The sequence below is a fragment of the Microcaecilia unicolor genome, chromosome 7, assembly GCF_901765095.1.
Source record: "Microcaecilia unicolor chromosome 7, aMicUni1.1, whole genome shotgun sequence".
In the NCBI taxonomy this organism is placed as follows: Eukaryota; Metazoa; Chordata; class Amphibia; order Gymnophiona; family Siphonopidae; genus Microcaecilia; species Microcaecilia unicolor.
In genome coordinates, this window is record NC_044037.1 from 6,885,085 (window position 1) to 6,899,447 (window position 14,363).

Below are 14,363 nucleotides of genomic sequence, written 5' to 3' on the forward strand. Positions count from 1 at the left end.
ATGAGGAAAGGGTTCATTACCTGAAGCAGGCTAGTTGTTGCTGTAAGGCCTGATTTCCACAGCCAGTGCAGGAACATGCCTCTATGGGGATCCAGTCTGCTTCATGGGAATAGACCCTCCAATACTGTGTAGATTGGGGGAGGAAGGGTGGAACGAGGTTTGCAGCACAACTGCCAAGTTGCTGTTCCCAGGGTAATTACGCTAGACCAGACATGGGCTGGGATGCACCTGGGGTCCCCTTCTGTACAATGCACTGCTCTGACCACTAGGCTACTCCAGGGACCTGGCTTGCTGCTCTAATAGGACTGGCCATAACATCTGAAGCTGTCATAGAGGCTGGTAAGTACTTTTTCTTTCACATCTTTGGGGGGTGGGAGGGGGTCAGTGAGCACTGGGGGATGAAGGGAGGTCATGCCTTAACCCTCCAGTGGAAACCAAACGAAGCAGATATGTATGTGGAAAACAATATTTAATGGATACAAGTCAATAAAATTAGCAAGCCCGACACAGGCCGTGTTTCGCCCCACTGCCCACTGGGTTGCATCAGGGGCTAATAAATATCTGTATGATCATATAGTCTCCACTTGAGTATCTATCTGTTGAACTCACAATTTGACAGATGGCACTTTACGAAAACAAATCTTTCAGAAGCCGTGAACCGACATATGCCACCATAAACATTGCGAGTTCAACAGATAGATACTCAAGTGTCGGGCTTGCTAATTTTATTGACTTGTATCCATTAAATATTGTTTTCCACATACATATCTGCTTCGTTTGGTTTCCATCTTGGAGTTTGCAGATCGATTACCCTGCTGTTTTCTTAACCCTCCAGTGGTCATGTGGAGAAGCATTTTCGATATGACGTCTAAGTCCATCTTTGGATGTTTTGCACAAAACATCCAAAATCCGAATAGGAAAGAAGGTCATTTTAGAAAAAGAAAAACGTCAATTTGTCGAACAAGGTTTTGTGCTTTGGATATTTGTTTTTGTGGTCCGTTTTCGAAGAAAAAAAAATAAATGCAAAACGTAGAGGTTCATTCCACTGGGATGTAAGAGGAGCCAGCATTTTTAGTAGACTGGTCATCCAGACATGTCAGGAGAGCAATGTGGCACTGGTGTGGACTTCATATAAATGCTGCCAGGTCCACATCTCACCTTTGCTCCCTTATATTGTCCCCTGAGCCCTCCAAAACCCACTATCCCCTACTACAATAGCCCTTATGGGTGAAGGGGGCATCTATATGTGGGTACAATAGGGTTTTGGTGACTTTGGGAGGGGTCACAGTTTTCACCACAAGTGTGGCAGGTAGAAGGAGATAGGGACCTGGGTCCCCCACTCCATAGTGCACTGCACCCACCACTACACTACTCCAGGGACCTGCTTGCTTCTCAGATAGACCTGACTTTAACATCTGAGGCTGGTAATAAAAAAAGCAGTGGGAAATAGACCAGGCTAACCAGTGACAAACGAGGAGACTTCAGTTGATTGTAGTTTGTTGGTGAAGACTCAACACAGTACCGTGTTTCGGCTGGTGGCCTGAATCAGGAGTCTTTCAATAAAATACGTAACAACATCAAATGGTCAATATACGTAGACACAAGAGGATGGAACAATGTGGTCTTTAAAATGACCTTTGAGTAGAAAATACATGGGTTTCAAAATGAGCTGACATAGCTAGTAAGTCATATTTTTATTCACATTTTTTATGGGGTGGAAGGGGGTCAGTGACCACCGGGGGGTCACTAATTCCCTGTAGTGGTTATAAAAACAGGTCTAGCTCAAAATGTCGTAGTTTTAGTCCTGGACGATTTTGTTGTGTTCCATTATGGCTGAAAAACATCTAAGACTTAGGGACATCCACATCCTGCCCTTAACACACCCCTTCGAGATTTGGATGCACTGCAGAAGAACAGCAGAGAAAAACATCTGAAAATAGGTTTCAAAAATACTGTGAGGAAAATGTCCAAATGCTGCTTTATGCCACTTTTTAGATGTTTTTCTCTTTAAGACAGGGGCGTAGCCAGACAACAGATTTTGGATGGGCAAGAAGTGTTCTCTCCCCCCCCCCCCCCCCCCCCCCCCCCACTCAACCACCACCAAAAATATATCTCAGTTGGCAGGAAAATGCTTCTTTCCACCTTGGCAGTCTGCAGCAGGCATGCGCTGAAAACTGAGCCTTCGCAGGTGCCAGTATTGTGGAGAGTAGAATTTTCGTTACCATCAGAGGGGAAGTGTTCAGCTGACGGAGCTTGAGATCCCCACCAGCTACCGCTAAACGTGTGCTACTGTTGGGTGGGCTTGAGCTCTAAGTGGGTGGGGCCCTGGTCCACCTGTGATTACGTCACTGCTTTAGGAAATGAGCTGGTTAGTCATTTCGGGCACCTTAGTCATGATTGAAACAGGTCTAGACCAAAACGTCTAACTTTTAGCCCTGGACATTTTTGCTTTGTTCCATTACGGCAGAAAAATGGGCAGATTTTGGGAACGCCCAAATCCCACCTCATTATGCCTCCAAACATCTGGCACACTGATCACTTTCTGCATTTAGTGTGTTTGTCTTGAATTTCTTTGCATGATTGTGTTCTGTCCTGATGACTACGATTTGGCGTTCCTTTCTTATTTTCTATTTTGAGTTCTTAACCACTTTCACCTGTGCAACGAGTCCAAATAAACATAAGCAGTAAACATTTAACCTTTTTGGCCTTGGCTTTTTCCAGGGCTCCAATTCAGAAGTGGAGGAGTGGCCTAGTGGTTAGTGTGGTGGACTTTGGGCTTGAGGAACTCTGAGTTCAATTCCCGGCACAGGCAGCTCCTTGTGACTCTGGGTAAGTCACTTAACCCTCCATTGCCTACTGCATTGAGCCTGCCATGAGTGGGACAGTGTGGGGTACAAATGTAACAAAAAAAAAAAAAAAACTCCAGGGCTGACCCTGGTTTGAGCAACCACTGGGGTCCTGCCACATAATATACCGATTGATTTTACGTTTAACGATTGCCTAGCAAAGGTATAATGATGTGGAAGAAGTCTGTAGAATGATTGATGACTGCAATAGACGTGGGTGATTTCTAATACCTTTCTCAGTATCTAGTTGTAATTATGATCCTGACATTACGATACACATATGTCCATGTATTGTCCCGGTCCTGACATTCATGCACTGCATAGCATGAAAAGGGAAGTGTATACAAATTAACAAGGTACACAAAAGCTTGGCAAAGCCGCATACACAGAGCAAATGGAAAATGTTCAACAGGAAATTAAATTTAAAGCCATTAGTATGTAATACAATCCATAGGTTGACTCGCTGAAATCTGCTCAGCATCTGCAGGGTGCACAGAACTGGCTAGATTTACTCTGAGATCCTTACAGTGTGTCCTGACTTAAACTGCTTAGCTGGTGGACGGCAGTTGAATGTGACTGCATCCATGCATTCGGATGATTATAAATGTGTCCATCACTGCCGCTCCTACAAAGAGTGGTGCTGAGTATATATAAAGAGGTCAGTTCTGTATAGGGCACCAGAAAATAGCCACCAAAATTTGGGCGCATGATTGTACAACCAAGTTTGGTTGCGCTTGCAAGATGCGTGTGCAAATAATGGTGTATGGACTTTTCCTTTAGGAAGCCGTCCAAACCTTTTTTAAACTCCGCTAAGCTAACCGCCTTTACCACATTCTCTGGCAACGAATTCCAGAGTTTAATTACACGTCGAGTGAAGAAATATTTTCTCCGATTCGTTTTAAATTTACTACATTGTAGCTTCATCGCATGCCCCCTAGTCCTAGTATTTTTGGAAAGAGTGAACAGACGCTTCACATCTACCCGTTCCACTCCACTCATTATTTTATAGACCTCGATCATATCTCCTCTCAGCTGCCTTTTCTCCAAGCTGAAGAGCCCTAGCCGCTTAGCATGCACATAACACATGTGCGTGTGAATGTTACATTCATGCGCATAATTTCTAGTACTCTATAATGTTAGCATGCAAATGGCACTTACATTGAGGTGCAAAGATTATAGATGGAGGGAAAGTATTCAAACATCACAGGCAGCATTTTTTTTAAAAAACTGCTCGCGGAGTTTCAGTATTGACAGCAGCCAGTAATAATCGTGAAAGCAGCAAAACACTGATAGTTCAATAAATAATTCTGCAAAGATACAGACTTCTATTGAACATGGTCCGCCCTCCAAAATCCAACAGCTTTAAAAATGATGAAGAAAAAGACTTCAGCCACTGTTGTTATAACAAGTTATAAATTGACTGTGGACTTTAACAAGTATAATCATCGGTCAATCCGTTACTCTTCCATTTTGCCTCCGTTACAGAGGTTTACCCAAGCAATATCAGGATCATTGAAACCTCTCATTATTAATTTGTTATCAGTTTTATTTACTTCTGTTATGCTTGTCATCACTATGCTCTTTTTTTGAATTTGCCTGATCGCCTTTTGACTACTGAACTTTATTAGTTAAATATTATGGTTTCTTATGTATGATGGATTTAAAAGAGGCTCTTTTTCAAAGCATTTAGACTTTGAAAGTTCCACAGGTTACCACGAGGCTCATTTTCAAAAGAGAAAAACATCCCAAAAGTGTCCTAAAGCATCATTTGGACACATTTCTTCTCAAAACGTCCACATTGATATTTTCGAAACTTGTTTTGCAGACATCTGTGCATTTCGTGTGCAGTGTGTCCAAATCCCAAGGCAGGATTAGGGCGTGCCTAACACTTGGATATTTTACAGTCATTGTGTAACAAAACAAAAAACGTTTAGGGCGAAAACTTTAACATTTTGGTCTAGACCCGTTTTTCTAAGGAATAAGACACAAAAAAAATGCCCTAAATGACCACTGGAGGGATTCAGGGATGATCCCCCTTACTCCCCCAGTGGTCAATGACCCCTCCCATCACCAAACAAATGTGAATAAAAATAGTACTCACCAGCCTCTATGACAGCTTCAGATGTTATAGCCAGGTCCATTAGAGCAGCAAGCAGGTCCCTGGAATAGTCTATCACCAACATTTGCCCTTTCCTTTCTGAGCACACTACCAGAACCCTCATCCACACTCTTATCACCTCTCGCTTAGAGTATTGCAACTTGCTTCTCACAGGTCTCCCATTTAGACATCTCTCTCCTCTTCAATCTGTTCAAAATTTTGCTGCACCACTAATATTCCGCCAGGGTCGTTATGCTCATATTAGCCCTCTCCTCAAGTCACTTCACTGGATTCCTATCCGTTTCCGCATACAGTTCAAACTCCTCTTATTGACCTATAAGTGCATTCACTCTGCAGCTCCTCAGTACCTCTCCACTCTCATCTCTCCCTACATTCCTCCCCGGGAACTCCGTTCACTGAGTAAATCTCTCTTATCTGCACCCTTCTCCTCCACCGCTAACTCCAGACTCCGTTCCTTTTATCTTGCTGCACCATATGCCTGGACAGGTGGACCCAGGCCCATACCTCCCCCTACCTGTTACACTTGTGGTGGAAACTCCAAAACTCACCAGAAACCCACTGTACCCACATATAGGTGCCCCCTTCACCCATAAGGGCTATTGTAGTAGTGTACAGTTGGGGGTTGTGGGTTTAGGAGGGCTCAGCAGACAAGATAAGAGCGCAAAGGTGAGATGTGGACCTGGCAACATTTATATGAAGTCCACACCAGTGGCCCATTGTTCTCCCGGCATGTCTGGATGACCAGTCTGCTAAAAATGCTGGCCCCTCTACATCCCAATGGCTTGATCTTGTGCATTTTTTACCTTGTACATTTTTGTTTTTAAAAATGTCCGTAAAAGATAAACGCACAAAGCCTTGTTCAAAATGGTATTTTCGGAAAAAAAAGATAGACATTTTTTTTTTCCGAAAATGGGTATATTTGATATTCAGATTTAGTATGTTTAGTGCAAAACATCCAAACTCCGCCCCTGTGCGTCCACACACGTAGAACCATGGCTGGGATATAGCTATACCTGGCTATAATCTATTCAGGAAGGACAGGGTAGGTAAAGAGGATGGAGGAGTGACATTATACGTTAAGAATAGTATTAAAGTGACAGAATTGCAGGACATATGGGATAAGAAAGAAGCACTGTGGGTTAAACTGGTAAGAGGGAAAGGAAAATGTATTTACATTGGTTTAATATACAGGTCGCCTTCAAGGTCAGAAGAAATGGACAGAGACTTAATTGAAGACATCCACAAGATAGCTAGGAAAGGGGAAGTACTACTGATAGGTGATTTTAATATGCCAGGCATCAACTGGAGTGTCCCTGCTGCAGGGTCATCTAGAAGCAAAGGGATCTTAGATTCTCTACAGGAAGAGCTATTCTAGACCTGGTGCTTACAAACGGGGAGAATGTTTCTGACGTTATGGTGGGAGATCATTTGGTATCTAGTGATCACTGAATGGTGTGGTTCAATATTAAGACACAGGAGAAGAGGGCTTATTCAAGAACATATGAATAGCCATATGGTCCATCTAGCCCAGTATCCTGCTTCCAACAGTGGCCAATTCGGGTTGCAAGTACCTGACAGAATCCCAAATAGTAGCAACACTCATGCTACTGATCCCAGGAAATTGTCTTACATTTGCAGTGGTCACAGATTCTGAGCACAACGAGGTCCGCAGTAGTAGCCACCTAAGCGGTACTGGATTTTTAAGCATAATTTAGAAAGCAAGATTTCCTGATGAATTGGAGGTCTCAAGTCTCCTAAATTATAAGTCCAGTGGGACAAGAAAATACATACTATTCCTCAATGGAAACCTTGCTTGGGCTTGAGTTGAGAAAGGCAAGTGAACTGTAGTAATTTGCTTTTCTTTTCTTAAAGTTGGAAAATTTTGTAGCGCGTTAATAGCCCAGGTGGAAAGGGACACGGCAAGCTCTCGTCCATGATTGCTCAGCATTTCTGGGTTTAAATCGACTTTATTCTCCAACCATTCATCCGATTTGATCAGTCCTCATAAAAGCTACCCTTCATGCCATCAGTTCAGGCACCCTGCTTCACTTCTCGGAGAATACCTAAGAAGTCATTTTCAAAGTACAGATACAATTTTGTGAATCTGAAGGCTTGTGCATCTGTCCCAGTATAGCAGGACTCAGGGGGGTTCAAAGAGTTGCTTAATTCTAGAAAGAGTTTTCCTTTGGCGGAATAAACCTCAGTGCCTGAGACTAGATTACCAGCAGCTAGATTTGCATTGTTAACAATAACATGTTCTAATGTTTCATTTTTAACAATCCAGTCAATGCTGGGGGGACTTTCTAGGCCCAGTTACAGAGCTGAAATCCTAATCTACCATTGACAGGGAACAATAGGTCTCTCCGTAGGACTGGTATCAGTCCCGCCAGCTCCAAGCGCAAATAACAGCCTACATTTTGTACAAATGATTATAATGGAAACCTGATTTTCCATCGGGTGCTGAAACTTTAATAGAATCCAAAGTTTTAACAACGTGCAGAGAGGAAAGTGAAAGAAAGGCTTAGCGGACAGTGATTGCCTGTAATATTAAACCTGCCAAATGGATATGGGAATACTTGTGGATACAATTACTTGTTTTCAGAAGCTAAAAGTCCTTAAAGACAGCAGAAAACCAGTGTGAGTTGCAGCCAGAGGTTTCCCACAGCAAAATGTTGGAAGCAAAGGTGCCCATACATCTCCGAGAGGAGAGACACCAGCCAACTTTCCAAGGTCCCCTTTGCATCTTTGCTACATTTTTCCTGGTGTCTCCTGTGGTATCTTTAGACCCCACATTCTGATGGAATCCTCAGCATCATCACCCCCAAGAATTCTGTATTCTTCTGGCGTCTCCGGCAGCTTTCTGCTCTGTGTGTTTGTGTTTGCTACAATTGGCAAGGATTTTCAGCCTCTATGGAGTCTACATTCTGCTTGAATCTTCAACCTCGTGATTTTCTTCCCACTAACATCCATTCCAGAGCTCTCTTTCGAGATAGAAAGCCATGAGCACAGATTCTGTTTCTTCATTTTGGCTTCAACTGCATTTTGAAGAATAATTGAATTTACGTTTGGATTGGAAGACAAGTCCCTGTGGTAATGGCATCCGTATACCACACAGCCATGATGGAAACCATTCAGTGACCGAAACGTCCAGAAATGCAGGAGAAGACACCAACAAACCAAGTCCAAGGCAAGGAAGGAACAGCTTATGGAAATTCTCTGCAGCATTTTCTTCCAGGCTGAGCCAGTGTTTCAGCCATGACGAGTATTCAGTATAAATCCTGCAGAAGAACTATCTTAAAAGCCCTGAGCTTGATTTAAAAAATTGTTAACTTTCCTTGAAAACTTTTTTTTTTTTAGCAAGATGTTCCCTTAATCCTGGCCAGCTAGTAACTTTCTTTTCCCCTCGCACCTGTTCTGCTATTGGTTCAGGTGACCCGATAAGGTCTCTCTCTCTCTCTAGATATTAAGCTGTCATCCTCTTCATATTCTCCTCCTTCTAGTTCCAGTCTTAACATTTTGCTCTTTTCCATGGCATTTTCTCGTGTGGTTGCGGTTCTGCTTGAAAATCAAACTGTGGACTGCCTTGAAGCTTTTATGAGATCGGTGGTCTATCAAATATTGCAAATAAATACATTAAATATGTAACGTGATTACTATTTTCCCCAGTTCCAGTATCCCCATATTTTCTGCCTCAGGTTCCCAAATGGAAAGGTGGTCTCTGGCATTCAATTGGATTATGATTATGATTATTATTAAAACATATAGGACTAAATTTTATCCATAGCACCTAAAAAAAATTGTGCTAAGCTGATTCTATTAATGAAGCTACAATGTAGTAAATTTAAAACGAATCGGAGAAAATTTTTCTTCACTCAACGTGTAATTAAACTCTGGAATTTGTTGCCAGAGAATGTGGTAAACGCGGTTAGCTTAGCAGAGTTTAAAAAAGGTTTGGGCGGCTTCCTAAAGGAAAAATCCATAGACCGTTATTCAATGGACTTGGGGAAAATCCACTATTTCTGGGATAAGCAGTATAAAATGTTTTGTACATTTTTGGGATCTTGCCTGGGCAGGATAGCAAATCCTATATAATAATTCTCACCTCCAACGTTCTATGCCTGGGACCATGCCACACTCTGAGGTGGTCTGGTAGGCTCCGTAGATCAGGCTGACATCACCACAGCCATTATGATGTCAACTTCAGAAACCGGGAGGGGAAAAAAAAAACATGCCTCACAGCTGATCCATGTCCAGAGGACATGGGTGGCTGGAGGGGGGGCAGGAGAGAGAGGAGGGTCGCTGGACATGGGTGGCTGCAGGGGGGCAGGGGGTCGCTGGACATGGGGGGCAGGGGAGAGAGGAGGTTCGCTGGACATGGGTGGCTGCAGGGGGAGAGGAGGGTCGCTGGACATGGGTGGCTGCAGGGGAGCCGAGGAAAACCTTGCTAGCGCCCGTTTCATTTGTATCAGAAACAGGCCTTTTTTTACTAGTCCTAAATAAATTTTAATTCTGTGTGTGAAAGGAAAGAGGATAGCAGTGGGGGTTTACTACCATCTCTGCCTGGCCAGAATGAACAGACAGATAATGAAATGTTCACGGAAATTAGGGAAGCTAACACATTTGGCAACCCCATAATACTACTACTAACTAACATTTCTAAAGCACTACTAGGGTTACGCAGCGCTGTACAGTTTAAACATAGAAGGACAGTCCCTGCTCAAAGAGCTTACAATCTAAAAGACAAGAGAACAATCTAAAGACAAGTGTAACAATGTACAGGACAAGTGAACAGTTAATCTGATAGGGTGGATAGATTGGGGCAGTCTATATTTCTCAAGCGGTTAGGCGCCGAAGGCAGCATTGAAGAGGTGAGTTTTAAGCAGAGATTTGAAGATGGGTAGGGAGGGGGCATGGCGTATGGGTAAAGGAAATTGTTCCAGGCATAGGGTGAGGCAAGGCAGAATGAGTGGAGCCTGGAGTTGGCAGTGGTGGAGAAGGGTACTGAGAGAAGGGCTTTGTCCTGTGAGCGGAGGTTACGGGCGGGAACATAGGGGGAGATGAGGGTGGAGAGGTAGTGAGGAGCCGCAGACTGAGTGCATTTGTAGGTAAGGAGGAGGAGCTTGAATTGTATGCGATATCTGATTGGAAGCCAATGAAGTGATTTAAATTATCCTAATATTAACTGGATAAATGTCAGGCTAGGGACATGCTACATTTCCTAGATGAAAGAAGTGGCTCCTTTATGGAGCAGGTGACTCAAGAACTACAATAGCAGGTCCTTAGGGGAACACAAGATTTGTGTGTGATGAAACAGTATTGAGGCCACTTGGAAATAGTGATCATAACATGATCCAATTTGACTTAATAACTGGAGGGAGAACATTAAGGAAAATCTACCCATTTAACTTTGAAAAAGGTGATTACTTAGTAATATTAACTCAAAAGGAGTGAAGCCTGTGAAACTGGGATTACCTTAATCAGTGGGAATTGGATTAGAGATTCAAGTGTTCGCTTTGTTAAGTAATTTCTGGTTTTAAAAGAGAAAGCAATGAAATTAGGTGTATTATTTCTACTAATATTGGACAATAAGTATGTTTCCAATGAAATAGATTGAATATACACCGTTTGGGGTTTGAAGAAGCCAACCAGACGATCAATGTGGAATAATGATTCAGATAAATAATAACTGGGGATAATCAGGTTAATACCACGTTTTTTTTTTCTGTTTACTGTTGTTTAATTGATCTCCTTGTCTTGTTTCACTGTCCCTATTTTGTGGTCTAAGGAAGAGTCTAGGTAATTACCTGATCGGAAAAAATTCTTGTGTATTACTTTCTCCGTATTTCTGGCAAGTTATTTTATTGCTTGTAAATTTAAATTCTTATAAATAATAATAAAAAAAGGTGGTTATGATAAAATGAGAAAAGTGATTAAAAACAATCTAAATGGAACAGCTGCAAAGGTTAGGAGTTTAAATTACAGATGGACATTGTTTAAAAATACCACCTTGGAAGCCCAGACCAGATGCATCTCACTTATTGAAAGAGGCAGAAGGAAGGCCGAAGGACAGCCGGCCTTAAATAGTTGATTAGGGCTGGGGTGAAATCAGTGGTATTCCTTGCCTGGATGGCACCTGGGACGGAGCGCCGATGCGCCCCCCACCCACTAAATTACACCTTCCCCCCCTGGCGAAATGACAACCCCCCCCGGGTGCACGCCGCTGGGGGGGGGGGGGGGTGCCGCGGCGCGCGCCTGCTCCGACTTTGCTAAACTTCTTTGCTCATTTGCTGCAGCTCCCTCTACCCCGGAACAGGAAGTAACCTGTTCCGGGTCAGAGGGAGCTGCAGTGAACGAGCAAAGAAGTTTAGTGAACTCGGAGCAGGCGTGCACCGCGGCATCCCCCCCCCCCCCCAGCGGCGTGCACCCGGGGCGGACCGCCCCCACCGCCCCCCCCTTGGTACGCCACTGGGTGAAATAGTTTATTAGGGCCAAAAGAACCCAGCATAGGCCCTGGCAAATTAGATGCAATGCACAAATAAAGCCTACTACTACTACTATTAAACATTTTTATAACGCTACTAGACTTACGCAGCGCTGTACAAATTAACATGAAAAGACAGTCCCTGCTCAACAGAGCTTACAATCTAAATTGGACAGACGAACAGACAGCTAGGGGTGGGCTTTAAGTCTAGACTTGAAGACAGCCAGAGACTGAGCCTGACGTACTGGCTCAGGGAGTCTATTCCAGGCATAGGGAGCAGCCAGGTAGAAGGAACGGAGCCAGGAGTTAGCAGTGGGGGAGAAGGGGGACAACAGGAGACATTTACCCAAATAAAATTTACAAATATAGTGTACAAAAAGAGAAGCTGAATAAAAAGCTTGCAATACAGGCAGGGAAGGAGTCAGTTGGACCATGAAATGATCAAGGGACAAAAGAGACAGGGCAGACAAGGCCAAGCCATGGCAGGGAAATTAAATAAATTCTTTGCTTTGGTCTACTCTTAACTGAAGATGTGCCAGAATGGGCATTTAATTGTGATGCTATGAAGGAGCTGAACCTGGAAGATGTCATAGATCAGACTAAAGGAACTAAAGAGCAGCAAATCCAGGAGCAGTAACTGTGAAAGGTCTGGCTCTGTCTCCACTTCTCCTTTTGATCATCTGCTTAATAAGTGCCTGAGAGGAATGCACAGGTCTAGCCCGAAAACACTTATTCCAGCAGATCTCTGACTTCAAAATGCTTTAAACTCTTCATACCGAACTATCAACGTACAGTATTATTACTCTAGGACACATTTAAGAAGAGAATGAGCCAGGGGCGTAGCCAGACTTCAATGGTAGGGGGGGTCCAGAGCCAAGGTGTGGGGGCACATTTTAGCCCCCCCCCCCCCCCGGTGCCGCCAACCCCCCTATTGCCGACACCGACCCCCCCCCATTGCCGACACCTCCCCCCGCCCACCATTGCCGACACCACCAACAACTTTGACCCCCCCTCCGCTGATGACCCTCTCGACACCGTCGCCATCGCCTACCTTTGCTGGCGGGGGACCCCAACCCCTGCCAGCCGAAGTCCTTCCTTCGTTTGGTTTCTTCTGACTGAAGAAAGAAAACTTTGGCTGGCGGGAATTGGGGTCCCCCGCCAGCAAAGGCAGCAGACGGGGGGTTGGCGGCTTGGGGGGGGGTTGAGAGGGTCGCTGGCAGGGGGGTCCAGGCCCAAATCTACGGGGGCCCAGGTCCCCATGGCCCCATAGCAGCTATGCCCCTGGAATGAACACAAACTGCTCAATATATAGAAACTAGACTTTGAGCCCGTAAAAACGGGCTATTATAGGAAGGGGGGGTTGAAAGGCCCACCCCCACCGCCGAGTTCGCCGCTGCCCCTCCCCCTCCGAGTTCGCGCCCCCCCCACCGAGCCGTCACTACCCACCTTCTACCCGGCCGGGCCCTCGCTCCGCTATTGAAACAGCGAGGGTCCGGGAACACAGCACTGAGCTCTGCTGAGCTGCCGACGTCGGCCTTCGTTCTTCTTCTCTGCCTGTCCCGCCCTCGTGTGACGTAACGTCGTCGAGGGCGGGACAGAGGCAGAGAAGAAGAAGGAAGGGCGATGTCGGCAGCTCAGCAGAGCTCAGTGCTGCGTTCCCGGACCCTCGCTGTTTCAATAGTGGAGCGAGGGCCCGACCGGGTAGAAGGTGGGTGGCGGCGGCGACTCGGGTGGGGGAGTGTTAGACGGCGGTGTCCCTCCCTCAGCAATGCGCAGTACAGACCCTCTGTGTTCCGCCCCCCCCCCCCCGTCATCACGTATTGACGTGGGGGCGGGGCAGAGAAGGTCTCTACTGCGCATTTGCAAGTGAGTACGGTCACTCGCCGTTTATATGTTTGATGGTGCAAGAACGCAAAACTTAAACCGTAGATCTACTATTTAGTAATATCCATGGTATTTACAGTTTTTAAAAAGGGTTGCAAGGGTGATCCGGGAAACTACAGACCACTGAGCTACATGTTAGTATCAGACAAAATTGTGGAAACTATTAAAAAGAACAAAATCACTGAAAACAGAGGCAAACATGGTTTAACGGGACAAAGTCAGCATGGATTCAGCCGAGGGAAGTCTTGCCTCACCAATTTGCGTCATTTCTTTGAAGGCATGAATAAACATGGATAAAGGTGAGCTGGTTGATGTAGTGTATCTAGCGGACCCTGTTACTAAGCCGCGTAGGCGCGCCTACATATGTCCAACGCACACCAAATTGGAGTTACCGCCCGGTTACCGCATGGCCCTCGCAGTAATTTCAATTTTGGTGCGTGTCCGCTACGCGCATCCGAAAAATATTTTTTCATTTCTGGCGCGTGTAGGTCATTACTGCGCGAGACCTTAGTCAATGGCTGGGGGTAAGGTCTCAGACCCAAAATGGATGCGCGGCAATTTTCATTTTGCCGCACGTCCATTTTCGGCAAAAAAGTTTAAAAAGGCATTTTTTTTGTAGGTGCGCTGAAAAATAATTCTGCACATGGCCAAAACACGCGTCTACACTACCGCAAGCCATTTTTCAGCGCACCTTAGTTAAAGTTGGACTTAATGCTTTGCCTTTTGTTTGTTACATTTGTACCCCGTGCTTTCCCACTCATGGCAGGCTCAATGCGGCTTACATGGGGCAATGGAGGGTTAAGTGAGTTGCCCAGAGTCACAAGGAGCTGCCTGTGCCTGAACTGGGAATCCAACTCAGTTCCTCAGGAACAAAGTCCACCACCCTAACCACTAGGCCACTCCTGCACTGTTGCTACTATTTGAGATTCTACATGGAATGTTGCTATTCCACTAGCAACATTCCATGTAGAAGTCGGCCCTTGCAGATCACCAATGTGGCCGCGCAGGCTTCTGCTTCTGTGAGTCTGACGTC